This window comes from Lithobates pipiens, unplaced genomic scaffold (genome assembly GCF_037356315.1).
Source record: "Lithobates pipiens isolate NorthernLeopardFrog02 unplaced genomic scaffold, aLitPip1_a1.2 Scaffold_22, whole genome shotgun sequence".
NCBI classification, from domain to species: domain Eukaryota; kingdom Metazoa; phylum Chordata; class Amphibia; order Anura; family Ranidae; genus Lithobates; species Lithobates pipiens.
Genome location: NW_027507784.1, coordinates 333,756,716 through 333,782,704, shown reverse-complemented (window position 1 = coordinate 333,782,704; position 25,989 = coordinate 333,756,716).

The window sequence follows — 25,989 nt, the reverse complement described above, 5'->3', positions numbered from 1 at the left end:
GAGAAGAAGACGCCGAAAGTATCCGAAGATCAACGGCGCCTGCACACTAAGTCCAGGTTCAAGCCCCACCATCCAAGTGGACATAGAGTTAGAATAAAAAATTGACGAGCAAAGCGAGGCCGTGCCCGAAGCGCAGCGAGCGAAGCAAGCCCGCGAGGGACCGCCTTACTAAGTTCTACCGTATGTCCACTTGGATGGTGGGGCTTCAACCTGAACTCAGTGTATAGGTGCCGTTCATCTTCGGAGACTTTCGGAGTCTCCTTGTCCTCCGTAGTGCACCTACTCAGTATGGGGCAGACACTATCCGATGGGGGGACAGTTTTTGGCTGAACACCGGCCATCTGATCCATCTGCTGCTGATCCTGCCAGGCACTCGTACCACTCCTCACTCCTGCACCCCTGTCTTCTCTATCAGGGGCCTCGAGTCGGAGGCGTAAGAGAGGCCACCCTCTGCAATTCGGACTCACCCTTAGGTACGTAACAGGGCTGTGTCCTCAGTCTGTCTCAAAGGTGGAACTTCAGAGCTCTGTTTAGACCCCTGATATCTCACCAAAACCCCTCATGGGGCTCCTAAAAAAAATAAAAAATCATTTAAAAAAATTATATTGTAGAAAAAAAAACAATAAAAAATAAAGTAACAAAAAAAAAATACTGATACCAGTAGCGGAACTACAGGGGTCACAAAGGTTGTACTTGTGACCGGGCCCTGAAGTTCCACCACCAGGCTTGGAGGGAAGGGCCCCAGCCAGGGGTAGGGGGGCCCTTCATGGTTTCTTGCACCGAGGCCCTGAAGGTTCTAGTTACACCACTCTGTGTGTGTATGTGTTAGTAAACCCAACCCAGATCTTGCAGGTTTTTTTTCTCCCTAATTTCCCTTACCATTCAGAGCTGAAATCAGGAAGAATCGCTGATCACCGCCATTACTGGTATTATAGTGTCTGCCCGTGTTCGCATCCTGGTCCCAGTCAGAAGTATACTAGTAAAGCATTCAGAGTCTAAGTGGTTAAGCAACTCAGTGTCTTCCATTTGAGGTTTACATCCAGTGACGTGACCTTCATCATGACACCATCTGTATCATTTGGCACGTTCGGCTTTTTTGTGAACCGTACGTGGAGAACTTTGATGAGGTTGCAGTAGTCAAGCCCCCCCCCGCAGCCTTAGCGCCGGATCGAAAACCGGTATCTGGACCAGATCCCCACAGGAAAACAATACAGTGGAATGAACTTGACTGAAGACGTTCGTAAACAGGAGGTACGCGGCCCAGACACAGAGTCTGCGAGCGCGTCTGCCGCGGGTAACAGACCCTGCAACTTTCTCCAGTCATTGTTATTCCTACAACCATCAACAACGCTCCCAGCAGGGAAGCAACAACACGATTAATGGATTGGAAAGCGAGAGGCAAGCGGATAAGCTTGCAGGCAGCAGGAGGATACCAGTAAGTTACAGCTATCAAGTTCTCTGGCTGCGTGATATCAGAAGCAAAAGGTCAATAACTTCTAAAAGACTCTGAAGGCAAAGTAGATTACGGCACGCATTGTGTGCACTCAGCAGATGCTGCGGATCTCAGCTCCAGCCGTGCAGCATAACGCGGTTATTAAACCAGAAGCACAACTAAATCCAAGTAGAAGGGGGAAGGGAGGCACCAACATGGGGGGAAACACTCTTTAAAAATCCTCCGTTACATAGTTGGTAAGTTTGAATAAAGACACCAGGTCATCCAGTTTAACCTGAGTTTCATGCAATAATGGGACAGGGTTGTTCAGTGCCCAGGGCAAGAATACAGAATTGCACCCCCCTCCCCAACTGTTAATAGAATTGGTATACCAACCTGCATCTGTTCTTTGATCCCTTGCTCATCTGTGCCCAGGGCTGCTGCTCCCTTCTACCCTTCCCTTGTCCCAGCCCTGAATTCTTGTCTGGGCATGAATCTCTGTGTACATATACAGTAAGTATCAATTACTGAGCCAAACAAATCAGAGATCTGATTCATACCGATCTAATTGGCAGAGGGATCAATTGGGCAGATCAGCGTTTCTCAATTTTTTTTTTAAGTTGCAGTAAAAACTGCAGCTACCCCAGTCTAAATGTAAAAAAAAGTAAATGTTTCCTGGGGCATTGGATGAAGCAGACAACCACCTTGGTGAAATTACCTTCAGAGAAGCCCCCTTCAAATCAGATTGCCCACTTCACATCAGAGACCCCTTTTCTCATCAGAGTTCCCCCTATATATTAGAGCCCCCGTGACAGATCCACCCGGGACAGGGGCTTTTGGAGGGGACTGAATGCTATCCTCAGGCCTACTGACTATGGGCCCTGGCTTTTAAGGGAACACTACTCTTTGTAAGACGTATGCCTGGGTACCCTTGGAGTAATGTTACTTTGGATCCAAGTCCATGTCTCCCCAAGACACACAGACTCTCTGATCCACGTTAAGAGCCTATATGCCACATTTCCAGCAAGGACTGCTTCACACTGTAGGACTCAAAGCAGATGCTGATGTCATCAGCAAGCCACCTTTCTGCGGTTATCTACTATAATGTGTATTGCAAGTAGGTCTAGTGTGCCTCCTAAGAGTCTTTCACCCATTGTTATTTGTGCTAATTAACTCAGCTATTGTATGAAGGTGTTCTGTGTTTTTACTTGATAACATGATAATGTGTATTGTACCTTCTGAGCTTGGAGCCGGCAAATCTGACCTGCAATGAGACATCTGAGTCATCCAGGTGGTTAATTAAGGATCCTCTGTGATGGGGTTAGCCATGAGTCAGCTGTACCTCGTTAGCTAAACCATTGTGTGATGTAGGGATGAGTCGAACACCCCCCGGTTCGGTTCGCACCAGAACGGACCCCAAATTCGAACGAACTTTAGAACCCCATTGAAGTCTATGGGACTCGAACGTTCAAAATTAAAAGTGCTAATTTTAACGGCTAATATGCAAGATACTGTCCTAAAAAGGGTTTGGGGACCTGGCTCCTGCCCCAGGGGACATGGGTCAATGCCTAAAATGTTTTTAAAAATGGCCGTTTTGGCGGGAGCACTGATTTTAATGACGATTAAAGTGAAAAAAAAAAGTGAAATATTCCTTTAAATATGGTGCCTGGGGGGTGTCTGTAGTATACCTGTGAAGTGCCACGTGTTTCCCGTGTTTAGAACAGTCCCTGCACAAAATGACATTAAACGGAAATAACACCATTTAAAATTGCTTGCGGTTTTAATGTTATATCTGGTTCCTGCAATATGGTTGAAAATCATTGAGAAAAATGGCATGGGTAGCCCTCCCTGCCCATTACCAGCCTATTTGGGTCTTGTACGCATATTAAGGGGAACCCTGTACCCATATTAAAAAAAGGAAATGTGTGTGGCCCCCAGGTCCTATATACTCAGAACAGCAGTATACAGGCGGTGCAAACAAGACAGGGACTGTGTAGGTTTGTTGTGTTAAGTTGAATCTGTTTGTAATTTTCAACTGGTACATTTTTAAAGTGTAGCTCCAGTCAAAAAAAACTATTTTTAAGCTTTTTGAAAAACATAGGGAAGGGTTATCACCCCTGTATAATTTGTTTTGTCGTCCATCTTTTTTCATCTCACTTGCTGTTGTCTCCTTCCATTTGCAAGTAGGAGATGTTTGTAAGTTGGATGTTTGAAAGTAGGGGCCTGCCCTATATGCTCTGCAGAAATGGCGGAACAAGGTGTTGGTTTTGCCACAACATTGTAAGCCCTCTAAGTGACTCTTGGTGGGTGCTGGAGCGCCCTGCTGTGAACGATTATATCAAGAATTGTAATTACATGCCATTGTTGAACAGTGGTAGAAAAATTGACCTTTGGTGGTTGTGGTGCTGGTGCCACAACACTATATGTCCTCACCGTTACTCTGGGTGGGCACAGGAAGGGGCCCTCCTGTGAAATATTATATCAAAAATTGTACTTAAACGCCCCTGTTAAACAGGGGCATAAAAATTGGGCCTTAGGCACTGGTGCTGGTGCCACCACACTGCAACCTCTTCCATATACTCTAGTTTTATTGCAGGAATTAGCCCTGCTGCAAAGCATTGCATCAAAAATTGTAATTAAACGCCCCTGTTAAACAGGGGCAGAAAAATTGGGCCTTAGGCACTGGTGCTGGTGCCACCACACTGCAACCTCTCCCATATACTCTTGTTTGATTGCAGGAATTAGCCCTGCTGAAAAGCATTGCATCAAAAATTGTACTTAAACGCCCCTGTTAAACAGGGGCAGAAAAATTGGGCTGATGGCATCAACCAGAACCAGAAATGTTCTTCCAACATATCAGCGGAGGAGGAAGAGGATAGACAATCAACATAACAGGACAGTCACTCAGCATCAGCATAGGCAGTCTTGAAGGGATGTGATATTTCAAAAAAAATTATTCTGTTAAATCAGCTTCAGGTGCTTGGTAGCTGTGGGTGATCCAAGACTGATTCATCTTGATGAAGGTCAGTCGATCAACTGATTCGGTGGACAGGCGCACCCTGTGATCGGTAACAAAGCCACCAGCAGCACTGAAGGTGCGTTCCGAAAGAACGCTGGATGCAGGACAGGCCAGTAGCTCAATTGCATACTGTGCAAGCTCTGGCCAGTGATCCATCCTCAAGACCCAGTAAGCCAGAGGATTTTCGGTGGGAAAGGTGTCCAAGTCTGACCTTGCCCCTAGGTATTCCTGCACCATGTAAATCAGACGCTGGCGATGGGTGCTGGAACCGATCATACCTTGGGGCTGTGGACTAAAAAATTGTCTGAAAGCATCAGTCAGACGGCCACCTTCTCCACCGCTCCTTCTGACCGATGCCTCAGCAACACGTTGTCCAGGACCAGGAGTTTGTAACCTCCCAGTCTCTGGGAACGCGTTGCACAGACCTTTCTGCAAGGCCTCCCGGAGATGTCTCATCCTCTGCTCCCTCTGCGATGGCAAGATAAGGTCGGCAACCTTACCCTTGTACCGTGGATCAAGGAGAGTGGCCAGCCAGTAATGGTCCCTCTCCTTGATCCGAAGAATACGAGGATCCTTCCGCAGGCTTTGCAGGATCAGGGAGGCCATGCAGCGTAGGTTAGCTGAGGCATTCGGTCCGGAGTCCTCTGGGTCACTAAGGACAACATGATCCGCAGCTACCTCCTCCTAGCCACGTACAAGTCCACGTGTTTCTTGGGACTGTAAATCATCCCTACAAGACTGCTGCTGCTGCTGCTGCTGATGCTGAGTGCCAGCCTCCACCTCCATGCTGACACAATCATCCTCCTCCTGTGTGATGGGTGGCACAGCAGGAACACTGTCTGGATAAAGGGGGCCTTGAGAGGCAAGGAAGTCCTCCTCTTCCTGCCTCTGTTCTGCCTCAAGTGCCCTGTCCATTATTCCACGCAGCGTATGCTCCAAGAGGTGGACAAGAGGTACAGTGTCACTGATGCATGCACTGTCACTGCTCACCATCCTTGTGGCCTCCTCAAACGGTGACAGGACAGTGCATGCATCCCTAATCATGCCCCACTGGCGTGGTGAGAAAAAACCAAGCTCCCCTGACCCTGTCCTGGTGCCGTAGTCGCACAGGTACTCATTGATGGCCCTCTGCTGCATGTGCAGCCGCGGCAGCATGGCCAACGTTGAGTTCCACCTGGTGGGCATGTCACATATAAGGCGGTTCTTGGGCAGGTTCAACTCCTTTTGGAGCTCAGCCAGCCGAGCACAGGCATTAAATGATCGGCGGAAATGCACACAGACTTTCCTGGCCTGCTTCAGGACATCCTGTAAGCCGGGGTACCTGCCCAAGAACCGCTGCACCACCAGGTTAAGGACGTGAGCTACACAGGGCACATGGGTCAGTTGTCCCTGTCGGAGGGCGGAGAGGAGGTTGGTGCCATTGTCACAAACCACCATTCCTGGCTTAAGCTGGCGTGGCGTCAACCACCTCTCGGCCTGCCCCTGCAGAGCTGACAAAACATCCGCCCCAGTGTGGCTCCTGTCCCCCAAACAAACCAGTGCAAGCACGGCATGGCATCGTTTTGCCTGCGTACTTGCGTAGCCCCTGGAACGCCTACGAAGCACCGCTGGTTCTGAGGACAGAGCACTGGAAGAGGCCATGGAGGAAGAAGAAGAGGAGGGGGTGGAGGAGAGAGGTGTGTCACAACCAATAGTAGCATTTTGGAGGCGTGGTGGCGGAACAACCTCCAACACTACTGCACCTTGTCCTGCATCCTTCCCAGCTGCCAGAAGAGTGACCCAATGGGCCGTGAAAGACAGGTAACGTCCCTGTCCATGCCTGCTGGACCATGAGTCAGCGGTAATATGCACCTTACCGCTGACCGCCCTGTCCAGCGAGGCAAGGACATTGCCTTCCACATGCCGGTAGAGAGCCGGAATCGCCTTCCGTGAGAAAAAGTGGCGTTTGGGGACCTGCCACTGAGGAACCGCACATTGTACAAACTCACGGAAGGGGGCCGAGTCTACCAACTGAAAAGGCAGCAGTTGAAGTGCTAGCAATTTAGCCAAGCTAGCATTCAACCGCTGGGCATGTGGATGGCTGGGAGTGAACTTCTTTCGCCGGTCCAGCAGCTGGGGCAGGGACATTTGCCTGCTATAATCGGACGTGGGTGTACCGCTAGCAGAGTTCCCGGAAGCACTTGGCTGTGACACACCTAATTCTACACCTTCATTCCTCTCAGAGCAGGTTTCAGAGAGGACTGAAGGTCTAGTGGGGTTGGAGATGCCAGCTGATGAGGAGCAAGGAGAGGTCCGCTTTGTTCTTTGGTGTGGGTCTTTGAGGTACGCTTGCCAACGAGCTGCATGGCAGGTCAACATATGTCTGGTCAAGCATGTGGTGCCCAAGCGGCTGATGTTTTGGCCACGTGAGATACGCTTGAGACATATGTTGCAAATAGCAGCGGTGTGATCTGATGCACTCGTCTCAAAAAAGGCCCACACCAAAGAACTTTTAGAATAACGCGCAGAGGCAGCGCCCTGTACAGGCGGAGCTCTGCGGTGTGATTCAGTCGGTGTGCTGCCCCTAAGCTGGCCCCGGAGGGCATCCTGCCTCGTTGGACATGTGCCTCCTCCTCCTCCTCTCTCCTTCCAGGCACCCACGTGGAGTCAGTGCCCTTATCACCCCCTCCCTCTTCATCGCTGTAGCAAACCTGGCAGTATGCTGCAGCTTGTGGAACATGACTGCCAGATTGCTGTCCTTCTTGAGCATCCCCTCTGTCTGCGCTCACGCTACTGCCTTCCTCTAGCTGAGTGTCATCATCAGAGCCCACAAAACACTGGGCATCCTCCTGGAGCATGTACCCAACACTGTGCTCAAAGAGTTCAGGAGACTCCTCAGGAGGACGTGGTGGAGTCACTGATGATGACATTGAGAGGAGGGAAGACGATGCGTTGGCAGCTGCTTTGCTAGTACCCTGAGACTGGGTGAGAGAGGATGAGGAGGATGAAGAGGGCTTGGTCATCCACTCTACCAAGTCGTTGGCATGTTGCGGCTCAACATGTCCAGCTGCCGAAAAGAAGGACAAGCGTGTCCCATGGCCACGTGCTGATGACAATGCACCGCGTCCACGACCAGCACTATTGTCTCTAGACACAGAGCCTGCTTGCCCTCTTTTATCGGCTCGCGCCTGTCTGCCTCTCCTTGCTGGCCTTCCAGACATGGTAATGGCCTGAAGGGAGTTGGGTAAAAAAAGCAGTTGGGTAGTGTATATTGTGCTAGAGGCACACAACACCCACTAACTCCTGCAGATGCCTTTATTATAGAACACCAGAGATAAAGGGGTATATACAGATGTATACTGTGCTGTGCTGGAGGCACACACAACTTCCAATAACTCCTGCAGATGGCAAGTGGTCTCAAATAGAGAAGAGCTATGTAGGTGGATATAGCGGTATGTACTGGGTACAGAGCACGCAGACAGCACGCACAAGCTCCTAACACTACTGACTGCAAGCTCTATTATAAAAGATAGATCACTAGCTATATAGGTGAGGTGAATATAGCGGTGTATACTGCGGTCAGGGCACGCAGACAACAACCACTACACAACAGCAAGATCGAAAATCGTCCGAAAACGATCGGTGTGTACTGTGTTGAAGGTACACCCACTAACTCCTGCAGATGCCTTTATTATAGAACACCAGAGATAAAGGGGTATATACAGATGTATACTGTGCTGTGCTGGAGGCACACACAACTTCCAATAACTCCTGCAGATGGCAAGTGGGCTCAAATAGAGAACAGCTACTGTGTTGAAGGTACACAGAACACCCACTGCTTCAAATGCCAACACACTACACAAGGCCGCCGCGCTGGCGGCCTTATATAGTGTGGGGCGTGCACTACACAGCCTGAGCTATGATTGGCCACAGGCATCCTGCCTGTGGCCAATCATGGCTCTCCTCGCTGCTGGCGCTGCGATTGGCCAAGCATGCGGGGTCACAGTGCATGCTTGGCCAATCATGAGCCAGCAATGCACTGCGCCATCGCAGTGCATTGTGGGCCGTGAGCGCCACACGAATTTGGCGCGAACGGACCAAAATGTTCGGACTTCGCCGAACGGACGAACAGCCGATGTTCGAGTCGAACGTATGTTCGACTCCAACACGAAGCTCATCCCTAGTGTGATGTTTTGGGTAAATATTTGGGTTATTGTTAATGTGGTGAGTGACCTCCTTCTCAAGTGTATAAAAGCCTGTATTCTTGTTCAAATAAACAGTTCCAGCTTTGCAGCTAAGTGAGTCCCGCCTAGTTCTTGGTTATAATAGGCGGCTATAATATCTATATTCAGACTGGAGGAAGTGGTATATGATGGAAGCACTCAAGCGGAGTGTGGAACGTTCCATTACACCCCCCATATATGGGAGCTCCTCATTACTTCAGCGTACAACCATGACAGAGTACACCTATGTCCACATTACATTAGAGCCCCCATCACCACAGAGTCTACCCTTACATCAGAATTCCCCCTTCACATCAGAGTCCCCTATTCATGCCAGAGATCCCTTGTTAATCCCTCTCATCAATTTAGAGGCTCCCTTCTAGTCATAGGCCCCCTATACATGAGAGGACATCAACAAATCACAGTAGACCAATGAGAGAGTCTATCCTTTATGTCATAGTTACCTTTTCATGTCAGAAGCTGCCCATCATGTCAGAGGTCTCTCCATCATGTCATCGCCCCCCCCCCTTCAAATTACAGCCCCCCTTTATATTAGTGTAGCGCCCTCTAGCTAGAGTGTAGGTGTAAATAGTTAGCTGTTAAAAGTAGGCAATTTGGTTTGACTGAGAGCCAGGCCTTGGTTGAATCTGGGTCAGGGTTGACTGACTCGGGAGGCTGGATGACTCAGCAAGCAACAACTCTGGTGCCTCCCTCTGTTTTCTGGAACCTTGGAGAAGCTTCCAGATGAAGTGAGTGGAGGCTAGGAGGAGCTGCTTGGCATATTTATGGGGGCCCCAGCCAATCCCCAGCAGATGGGCTGGCAGGGGGAAGGTCACCTCATAAATAGGCATGAGTCATGCCAGCAGGGGCAGTCGGGTGGAAGATGGATATGGAGTGCTGAGGAGACTGTCAGTGGCCCAAGCAGGGCGCCCCTTAGTCTGGGGGAAGGGGTGACCTTGGGCCTGGGGCTCGGGTGCTTGAAGGATCCCCCACAAAAAATAAAGAGGAACCCCTTCCAGTAGGCACTGGAGCAAGGAGAGGACAGCAGGAGCAGGTCAGCACATCTGGGAGATCTTTTGAGAAGTCAGCTGGGTGGGTTGGTGAGTGTCAGTCTGGAAGGACTGTGAAGAAAATGACCAGGAGGGCTGGGGGGGGTGGGGGGGGCAGCTGCAGCTGGGTGGGTTGGCAGTGCCTGAGGAGGTGGTGCTTGGATTAGTAGCCACAGGTGTGATTAATGCTCGACACTGAACTTTTGCTATACAACCAAGGGACCTCAGGTTCCTCCCTATTGCTTTAAATCTGACTGAGTGCCTTGTCAGATCAACTAACAGTGCATCAGCAGATTTCTGCACGGAAGTGAGTACTGGAGAAAGAGTGGGGTGTATATAGGACTGTATATAGGAAAAGTTGTCCCTGAAGTTGTGTGAAGTCAAGTGGGCATCCCATAACCTCCCATCCCAATCCAAGTTATGATCCCTCAACAAAAAAAGAAAAAAAAGAAAAAAACAAAGTGCTGGACTGGTTTCTAACTCTGAAGTGACTGTATAAATTTGGTGTGCCTTGCTGTGCAGAGTGGGGGGATTCCAATCTACTTGCAGCTCCTTAGGAGTTCACCTATACATTAGAGCCCCCCCATCCATGAGAGCCCCCTTCAGGTTAGGGTCCCCATATCTCTGGGCCCTTCTTTACATTAGCGGTCCCCCATCACATTAGAGATGCCCCTTATTGTTAGGGGCCCCCTATACCTGAAGGTCCCTCATAACATCAGAGTGCACTCATGAGAAAATCCATCCATCACATCATCACCACAGAACACCCATCACAGAGCCTCCCAATCACAGTGTCCCCTCTTCAAATCAGAGCCCCTACCATATGACTCCAGAAGATTGGCAGAGGGCAGGGCAGGGAGGTGGTCTTCTCCTTAATGCTGGTGGTGGCTGCGGCCTGCCTTTGGTCAGTGTCATTGTTTGTCATGATGTAGACAAGCCAGCCACCAACACCACACCAAAAAATGACCCCATGCATCCTAGCCCAAAAGCATCATTGGTTTATATGTAGCTGGCCCACCCACACCATAGCAATTCACGGCACAAATCCAGGGCAAACTAGGTCCCGTGCTCGCCTCACCCCAGGGAACCTAACCACAAACATTCTGCAGCCTTTTGTGAATGTTGGAGAGCCTGCACCCATCCGTCACCAAAGACTCAATGACGGCACATTGCTTTTTCGCTTGGAATCCATTATAAATTTGCAATGAAAAAAAAGAAGAAGAGGTACTCTATCAACATGTGAAACATGAACAACCTATGTAAGCTAATAAAAATGCTATGCCCAGTCCTGCATTACTTGGTGCAGGCCATCTATACATGTATACATGCATATACACACTTATGCCGCCATACAAGCTCGGAGTTCTACTTTGAATTTGAACACCTTTGAAAGCATTATTTATTCCTTAAAACCACATTTTCATTCCCCCGATAATTTTGTTAGCATTCAGCTCTCTCCCGCTCAGGAATTATTCCGTCAAGTCATTTGTCATTGGTTTGAAGTTTTAGGGTTCATTTGAGTATGGCAGGCAGACTGCCAACACCCGCCGAGAACTAATGAGTCTTCACTAAATTGTTTTTACTCTTTGTCTTCGCCTCTAATCCTGAGACAACCATTGATTCATGCACAAGCGGTAAAGGCAACACAAAAGCGAGCAGTATTTGTCCCCGTGTGACCCTCCTACTGCCAATCATACCCTTTGACAGATTCTTGAGTCACCAGAAGAGCCCACAAGCCCTCCACCTGCAAAGAGGTTCTGTCACAGGGACGCCATAAGACGGCCTTTTGTTGTCCTTCTTTGGTGAAGAAATGGAAGGTTTTGGGCAGGGGTCACCAAACTTTCTAAACAAAGGGGCCAGTTTACTGATCTTCAGACTTTAGGAGGGCCAGACTGTGGCTATTCGGAGTAGAATAGGTCCTGATCTCATTGGGAAAAAATAATGCCACTGTTTGTTTCAGTGAGAGAAATTGTGCCCCATTATTGGTGTAAGTAGGAGGAACTGTGCCCCATAATGAATGTGATTGGGTCCCATTGTTGGCATCATTAAGAGGAATTGTGCCCCACCATTGATATCATTTGGCTGAATTGTTGGTGTCATTGGGAGGAATTTTGCCCCATCGTTGGTGTCAATGGGAGGAAATGTGCCCCCTTCATTGGTGCCAGTGGGGGGGAATAATGCTCTATTGTTGGTATCAGTGGATGAAATGGTGCCCCAAGGGCCAGATAAAAGCAAGCAAAGGGCCGCATTTGGCCCCCGGGCTGGTATTGGGTATTTCCAGTCTAGCCAATGGGGTTTATATAACAGCTCCTTACAAGTGAAAAAGTGATTAGGCAGTGGGCTGTTGCACAGCAGTGATTCTTAACCTTTTGAAGATAAATCTTTCCAAGACCTGTCATTCCCCAACAGTAAGGGCTATTTACGCTTTTTCTTCAACTTTACCACACATTAACCACTTCAGCCCCGGAATGATTTACCCCCTTTCCTTCCAGGCGATTTTTGCAATACGGCACTGCGTTATTTCGGGCGACGTTGTAGCAAACAAAATTGATGTCCTTTTTTTTCACACAAATAGAGCTTTCTTTTGGTGGTATTTGATCCCCTCTGCATTTTTATTTTTATTTTTTTGCGCTATAAACAAAAAAAAGCGTAAATTTTTAAGAAAAAAAACAATATTTTACTTTTTGCTATAAGAAATATCCCAATTAAATAAATATATATATATATATATATATATATATATATATATATATATATATATATATATATATATATATATATATATATATATATCGTATTTATCAGTGTATAACACGCACATTCATTTTAAGAGGGAAGTTTCAGGAAAAAAACTAAAATGTTGTATTGGCGTATAACACGCACACACTATTTGTACCCGATTTTCATGGTGAAAAAGTGAGTGTTATACGCCAATAAATACAGTATATATATATATTTATTTATTTTATTTTTTTTTGGCTCTGTTTTGGCCGATGTGTATTCTTCTACATATTCTTCTACATATCTACAAAATTGCAATAAGCGTATATTGATTGGTTTGCACTAAAGTTATAGCGCCGCTTACAAAATATATTATTGATTTATGGCATTTTTATATATATATTTTTTTTTTTTACTAGTAATTGCGGCGATCTGCGATTTTTTATCGTGACTTTGCGGCGGACAGATCTGATAATTTTGATGCTTTTTAAACCATTGACATTTATAAAGCGATCAGAGCTATAAATAGCCAGTTATCACTGTACAAATGTCACTACCAGGGAAGGGGTTAACACTAGGGGTCGATCAAGGGGTTAAATGTGTCCCCTCAGTGTGTGTGTTCTAACTGTGGGGGTGGGACTGACTGGTGGAAGAAGAGACCAATTAGTGTTCCTATATACAAGGAACACACGATCTCTCTCCTCTCCCCTGACAGAACGTGGATTTGTGTGTTTAAACACACATATCCGTTCCTGCTCTGTCAGGAGCGATCGCGGGTGCCCAGAGGACATCGCTGCCGCCAGGCACACGCATCAGCTCCTCAGTGATGCTGCCGGCGCGCTCTTCCTATATGTCTTAATGTGGCCGCCATACAGCTATGGCGATTCGCACAGGGAAGCCATTCTGCCGCTGTCAAACTGCAGAATGGCTTCCCTGTGCGATCGTCATGTGGTTAAAGAGCCTAAAACTTCAACGTGCTTTTTTTTACGCTTTTGATGCTTCAGTGATGCTTTTTTGAAGCTTTAATATAGCTCTACTTGTTTTAAAGGGGCCCAGTAGAACCCTGGCTCAGTAGTAGCCAAATTTGGCAGATCCCCAGCTCATTAGCACCCCTGTTTCGCAGATCTCCAGCTTATTAGTACCCTCGTTCAGTAGATCTCCTGCTCAGTACTACCATAAAGAGAAAAGAGCTGGTGTGGCATAGATAGTGGTGCTACTCAGTGCCCATTAGTATGCACACAACAAAAAACAAAAATGCCCATGGGACTTTTAAAGAGCACATACTACCGTATTTATTGGCGTATAACACGCACTTTTTTCCCCCTAAAATCAGGGGGAAAGTGCGGGTCCGATCCACGCCAAGGGAGCTGACATGGCCGGTGGCCGGAGCCGCGATATCGTCACTCCCGCGCATGCGTGCGGGAGATTTCATCCCGGCCGGGTCCGGCCACTGCCGGGCTTTCAGCCGAGAATCCCCTTGTGCGCATACACCGCTGCTGTCAGCGGCGCATACCGAGGGGAATATCTCCTAAACTGTACAGGTTTAGGAGATATTTTTTTTTACCTACACGTAAGCCTTATTATAGGCTTTCCTGTAGGTAAAAGTAAAAAAAATTAGTATACAACCACTTGAAGTGTTGGGAGGCTCTAAATGGTTCTGGGAGTCACAGTGTGGGGGGGGGGGGGGGGGGGGTGGTTCTGGAATGGGTTTGGGTCTCTGCAGCAGTGGCCCGATAGAGGGTGACATTTCTGGAGGGGGCTTGGGAGCATTGTAGGAGGTTGGGGGTAGAGATCGACCGATATTTGCAGTTTTTTAATTAATCGGCATCGGCCGATTGAGCTGATAGAAAGGCCGATTTAGAACTACAGCGCAACTTGCAAATGAATTCTGTAATAGAAGTCAGTGCAAGTTGCGGAGTCTTCATAGAAGCGACTTGTTTCCTCTCTGGGCAGTCTGCCAAGAAAAGAGCAAAAAGATACAATGTTTACACTTGAATGAATGAAATCATCTCGGTGTGTAGAGTTCTCAGTTTAACCATTTAAATAAGACTAAATCTTTTCTGACACTTGTTGCTTACAAGTAAAAGTCCTGTATTTTCTGCCAGAAAATCACTTAGACCCCCAAAGAATTATATATATTTTTTTAGCAGAGACCCTAGGGAATAAAATAGCGGTTGTTGCAATATTTTATGTCACACGGCATTTGTGCAGAGGTCTTTCAAATGCATTTTTTTGGGGGAAAAAATACACTAAATGATTAAAAAACAAAACAAAAAAAAACCTAAAACAGTAGTTAGACAATTTTTTTTCGTCATAAAGTTTTGACTACCTGTTTTTATTTTATAAGCTGCTTTCACACTGGAGCGGGCAGGCATTGATGGTAAAATGCTGCTAGTTTTAGCGGCGCTTTACCATCATTTTAGCGGTGCTATTCGGCTGCTAGTGGGGCGCATATAATCCCAGCTAGCGGCCGAAGAAGAGGTTAAATGCGCCCGCGAAGCACGGCTGCCAAATCGCATTGCATGCTCTTCGGCAATGGTGCCCATTAATATCAATGGGCAGGAGTGGTGGAGGAGGGGTATACACCACTCCAAACGTGCTGCTTGCAGGACTTTTTTTTTTTAACATCCTGCCAGCGCATCGCGCCTAAAAAAACGCCCCAGTGGGAAAAAAAAAAACGCCCCAGTGGGAAAAAAAAAATAAAATAAAGAAAAGCTCAGATCACAGCCATCCATGGGCCCACTGGCCGGCTGTGTGTTTTCTGGAGTACCAAATATAAACAGCATCTTAGAAATAAGCGTCCACCTCTCTGCTATTTTTTTTAATAATATGAAGGTATTGAGGTGGTTAAGAACAAATGGCACCAATGCTCAGAACATGCGGTTTTCTGCAGCACAATGGTATGAACCCAGAGAGAATAAATCTGCCCAGCAGGGACACAGACAGTCATTAAAACCTAAGAGGTTTAACCACTTCCCCACTCAATATGATCTATTCCGCAAACAATCTTGTAAGCAGATGAAGTTAGCTAGTCTGCCACTAGGTGGCTCTGTTCTAGAATTGAGTGTGTTTACAGAAAATTATGTAATCAGGTGCTAGGTGCCTTTTAGCTAGAGCCCTAATGTAATGAGTGAGCCAGTGCCCACATATAAGCCAGATTGGGAGGCGCCATAGTTCCATAGATAGTGCCATAGTGCAGTTGGGGCATGGGCTTCAGAGACCCCATCATTTAGCAGATGTAATAAGCAAGTGGAGGCCCCGGACAGACCTAGAGAGTAGGGAGAGGTAGACCTGCATCCAGAATAGTCAACTGTAGACTTCCTGACTATTATGGTGGTAGAGGCTCGGAGCAAAAGGCCTTGTAGGCCATGCCAGGAATTCTCTGGGGTAAGGCTATTCCCCTGGAGGACCTGTACCCAGCTAGAGTTGCCTGCAGTGATCCTATCTCAGGGGGACTATTCTGCAAGGAACACAGACACAGACAGTAAGGTTGCCACCTCATCCCTTTATACCTGAACACATATACATAACACAGGTTCTGAGGCTAATTTAACCACTTGCTTACTGGGCACTTAAACCCCCCTCCTGCCCAGACCAATTTTCAGCTTTCAGCGCTGATGCACTTTGAATGACAATTGCGCGGTCATACAACACTGTACCCAAATGAAATTTTTATCATTTTTTTCCCACAAATAGAGCTTTCTTTTGGTGGTATTTAATTACAGCTCGGAGTTTTATTTTTTGCTAAACAAACAAAAAAAGATGCAAAATAAAAAAATAAAAAAACATGTTTAATAGTTTGTTATAAAATTTTGCAAACAGGTAATTTTTCTCCTTAATTGAAATGCGCTGATGAGGCGGCACTGGTGGGCACTGATAGGCGGCACTGGTGGGCACTGATAGGCTGCACTGGTGGGAACTGATAGGCACAGTTAAGGCGACACTGATAGGCACAGATAAGGTGGCACCGATAGGCACAGATAAGGCAGTACTGATGGGCACAGATAAAGCGGCACTGATGGGCAAAGATGGGCACAGATAAGATGGCACTGATAGGTGGCACGGATAGGTGGCACGGATGGGTGGCACTAAGGGGCACTGGTAGGTACCACTGATAGATGGGACTGATGGGCACTGATAGGTGGCACTGATAGGTGGCTCTGATAGGTGGCACTGCTGGGCACTAATGGGCGGCACTGATGGGCACTGGTAGATGACACTGATGGGCATGGATATGTGGCACTGAGGTGCAGCACTGTTGTTGAGGCAGATTGTGGGCACTGATAGGTGGCACTGTGGGTACTGATGTATGGCACTGTGGGTACTGATGTATGGCACTGTGGGCACTGATGGGTGGCACTGTGGGCACTGATGGGTGGCACTATGGGCACTGATGGGTGGCACTTTTTTTAATATCTGGGTGGTACTGGCAGGGGGCAGGTGGGCACTGATGAGCTGGCCGTGAGGAGTAAAAATAGCCGATTACCGTCTCTGTTGTGTCACATGATCAGCTGTCATTGGCTGACAGCTGATCACGTGGTAAGGGGTCGGGATCGACCCCTTGCTCCGATCCGCGATCAGGCGAGTCTCATAGACTCGCCGATCACAGAGCACGCCGCGTGCGCCCCTCAGGCCACTCATGCACGGGACGACATCAATAGACGTAGTCCCGGCAAAGCAGGTCCGCGCTGTAGCCCTCATTCGGCTATAGCGCGGATCTCTAGTGGTTAATGAAGATAAGGCACAAAGTGAGTTTGATTACCACCTTAATCAGTCACAAAACCTGTGTAATTAATACATTTTTGGGTTTAAAGAGAGGAGGTGGCAACCCTAACAGACATCCCAAGGTGAACCAGACCCTTAGTGAGTACTAATGACCTAGGTGGAGCTATGGAGGATGGCTTGCTATATGTGCTGCTGGATGCTTTCACATGCGACTAACGTGGACTGTCCACTATATATGATTGCCAAATCACCCCAGAGTATATCAATGTGATGTGACTGTATTGGCCATTTATTAACTACCATTTAGTAGAGTGCAGTAATCCCTACTTCTGTGTGGACATTCCTTTCTTTGGGATCTAAAGGTTAAAGCCTTACTTCCCTGGTGATGAGTTCTGCTAACGTTTGATAATCACCCACCCATTGGATCCAGCGCTGTCCAGCTAAGAGACTCTTCTGGCAGGGTTTGGCCCGACATTGGCATGTTTCCCCATGACTTCCTCGCTAGGCTGCCAGCTGTTATGGGTTCAGCCAGCAAACCTCTCAATGACACACAGACAGAGCTGCCCCCTCCTCCTTTCCTCATTGAAAGCCTATGCATTTTGAGACATATCCCGGGAGGCACAGTGGGCAGTGTGCACATCATTCACCTAAGACGAGGGGGGCGGAATTTATATTTAAAAAAAAAAAAAAGGCAAATAAAAGAAGAAAAAAGAAAGCAAAGCCCTATTCCTGCAGAGGACTGGAGGAGGGGTGGAGAGGCGGGATCATCTTCAGGAAGCTGAAGGTCCGCTTCAGTGGTCAGGAATGTCGCGAGGTCTCTGGCATGGAGAGGGCACAAGATGGTGGAGGGTTAAACCTCAAGCAGGTGGGTCATTGTTCTGGAAGAGAAGTGGGGCAGGGCCACCCTACAGTCTAATAGCCATAGCTTCCTTTTAATCGAGCTGGACTCAATTTAGAGTTCAAAGTTGGTTAGCCAGGGAGGAAAATTATTAATCGTTTTGCATAATTAGTGACACAGAGATACGTTGCTCGTGAAGATAATGTTTTTTTTTTCCACCAATAAAATTATAAAATCACATAGTTGAAACAGAGATGTGATCATATCTTAACTAAAAATCTAAAAATACCCTTCCTTGTGTGGGGCCTATAGATAAAATGGGTTGTTGACCATAGAACAATTATTCCTATCCAAAGAGAATGATCAGAAGGATCATGTATGGAAGCATGCATGGTCATCACCATAACCAAAACTAATATAGAAAGTTACATACATGTGTGAACGGCCCCAACGTCAAACCCTGCAATACTTCCAGTTACTGTGGAACATTTTCATAGATTCAGAGGCAGCCTGGAAGATCTTCTGACCCTTCCTTGCGCTTTTCTGCTGCATGATAACTCATCTGTAATTCTCCAATTTGCTAAATATCGCTGGGAGAATATAATTAATAACCCCTCGAGAGTCAGTCAGGCATATGGAGTCTCTCTTCACCAGTAATTACATTTCTTCTCTAAATGCGCACTTCGCGTTTCCCGCCGCTCTTCCTCTGCCTGGAGGGCAGCCATTTTGGATGCTGCGGCAGGCAGCTGTAGTTCAACGCTCTGTGGGTCGAGGATGAAATGTATTACCTTTTATTGCTTTACAAACCGGGAATCTACGCTACAGAACTCCGTCCAAGAAGTCATAAAGACACAGAGAGAGAAAATGTGGAGTTTAGGCTACAGAAAATAAAGAGAACATATATTAAATGTAATGGCTTTTCCCAGTCACACTGTAAGATATAAAGTAAAATAAAAATAATATAAAACAGTACATTATAGTGTGCGTCACACTCTGCACATCTCTGTAATACATACACATTTACCTATGGTTTGTCTCTAACATCTTACCTTTTAGTGGGTCCTTAACATTGGAGGCCGGCTTCCAATTACATGATCACCATCCCCCTCAACACGTTTCAGCCATCAGGACTTGCCCTGTTGGGTAAAACATGTTAGCGGGGGTCCCATGGGCAGCAACTGTCATTGAAACTTCCCACTCTGCCTCAAGCACTGACTGGGTGCAGGTGACAAATAGATTTGTCTGCACCCACCTAAATCGCGGTTTATTGACACAGACAACCACAATGGCAGTCCCCCACCCATGGAACAAGTAAGGCCTATATCAGGGTCTGCTATGTCTGGCAATGACTTTGCTTGCTGAGCCACTTGGAATGCTGGACAGTTCCCTGGATGAATCCATGAATTTTCCTGCCTTTAATCTTATTTATCTTGAACCTTGAACTCTTTGCTTCTGCCATGGCCTTCCTGATTTAAGCCATGTATCTGCACTTCCTGGTTGCCAGATTATTGAGCCTTCTCCAGCCAATATTTCACTTTAGTCTCTCCTGCTGCAGTCTGTATCTTCGCTACCATTCATTACCGACCTTTGGCTTGTTCCTTGACTACGCTTCTGCTTAATTCTAACCTGCAACTATTCGTTACGGACCTTCAGCTTGTTCCTCGACTACGCTTCTGCTTAATCCAACCTGCAACTATTCGTTACCGACCTTTATCTTGTTCCTCAACTACGCTCCTGCTTAATCCAACTTGCAACTATTCATTACCGACCTTTGGCTTGTTCCTCGACTATGCTTCTGCTTAATCCAACCAGCAACTATTCGCTAACAACTTTTGGCTTGTTTGTCAACTACGCTTCAGCATAATCCCACCTGCAACTACTTGTTACCGACCTTTGGGTTGTTCCTCAACTACGCTTCTGCTTAATCCAACCTGCAACTATTCATTACCGACCTTTGGCTTGTTCCTCGACTACGCTTCTGCTTAATCCTAACCTCAAACTATTCGTTACCTACCTTTGGCTTGTTCCTTGACTACTCTTCTGCTTAATACTAACCTGCAACTATTCGTTATGGACCTTTAGCTTGTTCCTCGACTACGCTTCTGCTTAATCCAACCTGCAACTATTAGTTACCGACCTTTATCTTGTTCCTCAACTACGCTTCTGCTTAATCCAACTTGCAACTATTCATTACCGACCTTTGGCTTGTTCCTCGACTATGTTTCTGCTTAATCCAACCTGCAACTATTCGTTACGGACCTTTAGCTTGTTTCTCGACTACACTTCTGCTTAATCCAACCTGCAGCTATTCGTTACAGACCTATAGCTTGTTCCTCACCTACGCTTCTGCTTAGTCCACCCTGCAACTATTCGTTACCGACCTTTAGCTTGTTCCTCGACTACGCTTCTGCTTAATCCATTCTGCAACTAATCATTACCGACCTTTGGCTTGTTCCTGGACTACACTTCTGCTTAATCCAACCTGCAACTATTCGTTACCGACCTTTGGCTTATTCCTCGACTACGCTTCTGCTTAATCCTAACCTGCAACGAATCGTTACTGACCTTTGGCTTGTTTGTCGACTACGCTTCTGCTTAATCCAACCTGCAACTACTCGTTACCTACATTTGGCTTGCTCCTCGACTACGATTCTGCTTAATCCAACCTGCAACTTTTCGTTACCTACCTTTGGCTTGTTCCTCGACTACGCTTCTGCTTAGTCTAACCTGCAACTATTCGTTACATACCTTTAGCTTGTTCCTCAACTACGCTTCTGCTTAATCCAACCTGCAACTATTCATTACCGACCTTTGGCTTGTTCCTCGACTACGCTTCTGCTTAATCCTAACCTCAAACTATTCGTTACCTACCTTTGGCTTGTTCCTTGACTACTCTTCTGCTTAATCCTAACCTGCAACTATTCGTTATGGACCTTTAGCTTGTTCCTCGACTACGCTTCTGCTTAATCCAACCTGCAACTATTAGTTACCGACCTTTATCTTGTTCCTCAACTACGCTTCTGCTTAATCCAACTTGCAACTATTCATTACCGACCTTTGGCTTGTTCCTTGACTATGTTTCTGCTTAATCCAACCTGCAACTATTCGTTACGGACCTTTAGCTTGTTTCTCGACTACACTTCTGCTTAATCCAACCTGCAGCTATTCGTTACAGAGCTATAGCTTGTTCCTCACCTACGCTTCTGCTTAGTCCACCCTGCAACTATTCGTTACCGACCTTTAGCTTGTTCCTCGACTACGCTTCTGCTTAATCCATTCTGCAACTAATCATTACCGACCTTTGGCTTGTTCCTGGACTACACTTCTGCTTAATCCAACCTGCAACTATTCGTTACCGACCTTTGGCTTATTCCTCGACTACGCTTCTGCTTAATCCTAACCTGCAATGATTCGTTACTGACCTTTGGCTTGTTTGTCGACTACGCTTCTGCTTAATCCAACCTGCAACTACTCGTTACCTACATTTGGCTTGCTCCTCGACTACGATTCTGCTTAATCCAACCTGCAACTTTTCGTTACCTACCTTTGGCTTGTTCCTCGACTACGCTTCTGCTTAGTCTAACCTGCAACTATTCGTTACATACCTTTAGCTTGTTCCTCGACTACGCTTCTGCTTAATCCAACCTGCAACTCTTCGTTACTGACTTTTGGCTTGTTCGTTGACTATGCGATTCGTTACTGAACTTTGACAACTATTCCTTTGACAATCCAACCTGCAACTATCTGTTACCGACCTTTAGCTTGTTCCTCGACTACGCTTCTGCTTAATTCAACCTGCAACTCTTCGTTACCGACTTTTGGCTTGTTCGTCGACTATGCGATTCGTTACTGAACTTTGACAACTATTCCTTTGACAATCCAACCTGCAACTATCTGTTACCGACCTTTAGCTTGTTCTTCGACTACGCTTCTGCTTAATCCAACCTGCAACTATTCCTTACCGACCTTTGACAACTATTCCTTTGACAATGCAACCTGCAATGATTTGTTACTGACCTTTGACAACTATTCCAACCTGCAACTATTCATTACCGACCTTTGGCTTGTTTCTCGACTATGCTTCTGCTTAATCCAATCTGCAACTATTTGTTGCCGACCTTTGGCTTGTTTCTCGACTATGCTTCTGCTTAATCCAATCTGCAACTATTTGTTGCCGACCTTTAGCTTGTTCCTCGACTACGCTTCTGCTTAGTCTAACCTGCAACTATTCGTTACATACCTTTAGCTTGTTCCTCGACTACGCTTCTGCTTAATCCAACCTGCAACTCTTCGTTACCGACTTTTGGCTTGTTCGTTGACTATGCGATTCGTTACTGAACTTTGACAACTATTCCTTTGACAATCCAACCTGCAACTATCTGTTACCGACCTTTAGCTTGTTCTTCGACTACGCTTCTGCTTAATCCAACCTGCAACTATTCCTTACCGACCTTTGACAACTATTCCTTTGACAATGCAACCTGCAATGATTTGTTACTGACCTTTGACAACTATTCCAACCTGCAACTATTCGTTACCGACCTTTGGCTTGTTTCTCGACTATGCTTCTGCTTAATCCAATCTGCAACTATTTGTTGCCGACCTTTGGCTTGTTTCTCGATTATGCTTCTGCTTAATCCAATCTGCAACTATTTGTTGCAGACCTTTAGCTTGTTCCTCGACTACGCTTCTGCTTAGTCTAACCTGCAACTATTCGTTACATACCTTTAGCTTGTTCCTCGACTACGCTTCTGCTTAATCCAACCTGCAACTCTTCGTTACCGACTTTTGGCTTGTTCGTTGACTATGCGATTCGTTACTGAACTTTGACAACTATTCCTTTGACAATCCAACCTGCAACTATCTGTTACCGACCTTTAGCTTGTTCTTCGACTACGCTTCTGCTTAATCCAACCTGCAACTATTCCTTACCGACCTTTGACAACTATTCCTTTGACAATGCAACCTGCAATGATTTGTTACTGACCTTTGACAACTATTCCAACCTGCAACTATTCGTTACCGACCTTTGGCTTGTTTCTCGACTATGCTTCTGCTTAATCCAATCTGCAACTATTTGTTGCCGACCTTTGGCTTGTTTCTCGACTATGCTTCTGCTTAATCCAATCTGCAACTATTTGTTGCCGACCTTTAGCTTGTTCCTCGACTACGCTTCTGCTTAATCCAACCTGCTTAATCCAACCTGCAACTATTCCTTACCGACCTTTGACAACTATTCCTTTGACAATGCAACCTGCAATGATTTGTTACTGACTTTTGACAACTATTCCAACCTGCAACTATACGCTTCTGCTTAATCCAACCTGCAACTATTCGTTACCGACCTTTGGCTTGTTCCTCGACTACGCTTTTGCTTAATCCAACCAGCAACTATTCGTTACTGACCTTTGGCTTGTTCCTCAACTACGCTTCTGCTTAATCCTAACCTGCTACGATTTGTTACTGACCTTTGGCTTGTTTGTCGACTACGCTTCTGCTTAATCCATCCTGCAACTATTCGTTACCGACCTTTAGCTTGTTCCTCGACTACGCTTCTGCTTAATCCAACCTGCAACTACTCGTTACCTACATTTGGCTTGCTCCTCGACTACGATTCTGCTTAATCCAACCTGCAACTTTTCGTTACCTACCTTTGGCTTGTTCCTCGACTACACTTCTGCTTGATCCCTACCTGTTATATCTGCTATCGCACCCCGGCTTGCTCACCTCATGGTGGGGCGATCCTGAGGACCGTGACCTGGTGCTAACATTTTTCGAAGCCTACACCACCATCCACCATCAGGAGCTCTGGTGAATACCCATTAGTACTTGGACTCTGCACCTCAGGTGAACCCGTGTCATCAGTCAGGGTGACCTGCGTGAATATCTGTCACGCTTGTCAGTGGGTGCTTCCCCACTGCTATAGCTACTGCCCACTGAGCCTGATTCCAGACCATGAAAACCTGTTTGGCACAATGCATTAGAGGGGGTCCCATGGGCAGGTACTGTCACTGCTCCAAACACACAAGCTTTTTGGAACTGTCCATGCTCCAAACACACAGGTTTTAGTGGGTTCGTAACATTGGAAGCCAGTAGGTGGGCACCCGATCATGTGATCACTGTGATTGGCTGTAGCATTGACATTAGAGAAAAGAAAGAAGCCATTGCACACCAATGACAGTACCTAAATATATACCTGTACATCAGTCCGTAAAAGCAGAATAGTGGGCGCGCGTGCCGAGATGGGGGGCCCGCGAGCCCCGCGGACTCAATGTCTGCTGGTGGCCTGCAAATATATATCAGCATAAACTGATGAATAAATTTATTTTTTTTATATTTTTTTGGGATATGTATTATAGCAGAAAATAAAAAATATATATTTTTTTTTCGCTCTTTTTTTTGTTTATAGCGCAAAAAATAAAAACCACAGAGGTGCTCAAATACCACCAAAAGAAAGCTCTATTTGTGGGAAAAAAAGGACATCAATTTTATTTGGGTACAACGTCGCACGACCGCGCAATTGTCAGTTAAAGCGACACAGTGCCGTATTTCAAAAAAATGCTCTGGTCATTAAGGGGGTAAAACCTTCCGGGGCTGAAGTGGTTAACAGTCACTTTTGCCGAACAGCTTGGCCTGTATAAAATTGTGGAGAAAATAAAAGGCATAAGAAGTTAGAGAAAAAGGCATTTATACACTAAATCCTATGATTATAGGTATTGACTCCATACAGTTACCAGATTATAGATTATTTTTCACCATAGCAGACCTTAACCTCCTGGTTTTAAAACTGAAATCCAGGCAAACCGCTAAATACTTTGATGAAATATATATATAGAATCGTACAATTTTCCCTGCCAAAGGATTGGTATTTCTGTCCATCCAGTCCTGAGATTTACACAGCTGTGTTACAAAGCACAGCCCTGTCTGGCAGGGCACCAGACCTGATTTTTTTTCTCTGTTGCAGTTCAGTAACACCTACAAGCCTTGTCCCTCCTCCGGCCTGTGATTGGACAGTGAAAGGCGAGGCAACAGCCTCATCTCTCTGTCACTCTGCTCTCTCCTCCTATCATGCTGAAAGGAGGATTAGGCAGCTGCTTTATTTTAGCCTAACTGGTTGGGACCTTGTGCTGCTTCTTCTTTTCAGTCCGAGCTCTGCTGTACAGTAACTGCAAGACTTCAAAAGCAAAAAGAACTAACCGTGCTCTACCCAGGTGGATCCACAATAGGTGTATAAACGATGGTGCTGCGGCTTAAAGGTGTTGTAAAGGTAAATGTTTTTTCACCGCCTGCGCCCCCAGCCCACTGTTTTACTTACCTCACCCCTCGAAAATCCCGCGCTCGCCCCAGAAGTCCTTTCCACCATTCAGCCTGGCCGCTGATTGGCTGGAGTGTATGGATGGAAAGCAGCGTAGCCATTGGCTCGCGCTGCTGTCAATCACATCCACTGACGCGGAGCGCCGGGGGGCGGGGCCGTGTGATACAGCGAGCGGGTATAGCCACCGGCTGTATCACGGGAGCGCGCCCACAGGTGCTTCTCACCATGTGAGCGAGCTCGCATGAACGTGAGAAGCACCTGTGAGAGGAAGCAGACACAGCCGCCGAGGGACCCCAGAAGAGCAGGTTCGGGGCCACTCCGTGCAAAACGAGCTGCACAGTGGAAGTAAGTATAACATGTTTGTTATTTAAAAAAAAAAATCACTTTCGATCCCTTTAAGGCTCCCGTAAAACCTTCCAACCAGATACATATGTAGCACTGACCCCTGAAGGAGCGGCTGATTTAATTGGGCTTACCGTTACCTTCTTGACCTCGTGTGTGTGTCTAGGGGTTTCCCGAGGTTGATGGCCCAAGAACTGCAGAGATCGACACCAGATCCGCTTAAGGGATTTTTATTTGCAAGAAGAATAAACAAAACACAGTCTCTCAAATGAGGGTTAGAGGGTTTAGGTAGGAAAGTCCAGGAACTCTTGGAACGAAGTCAAATAGATAAAAAAGAGTCTCTCAC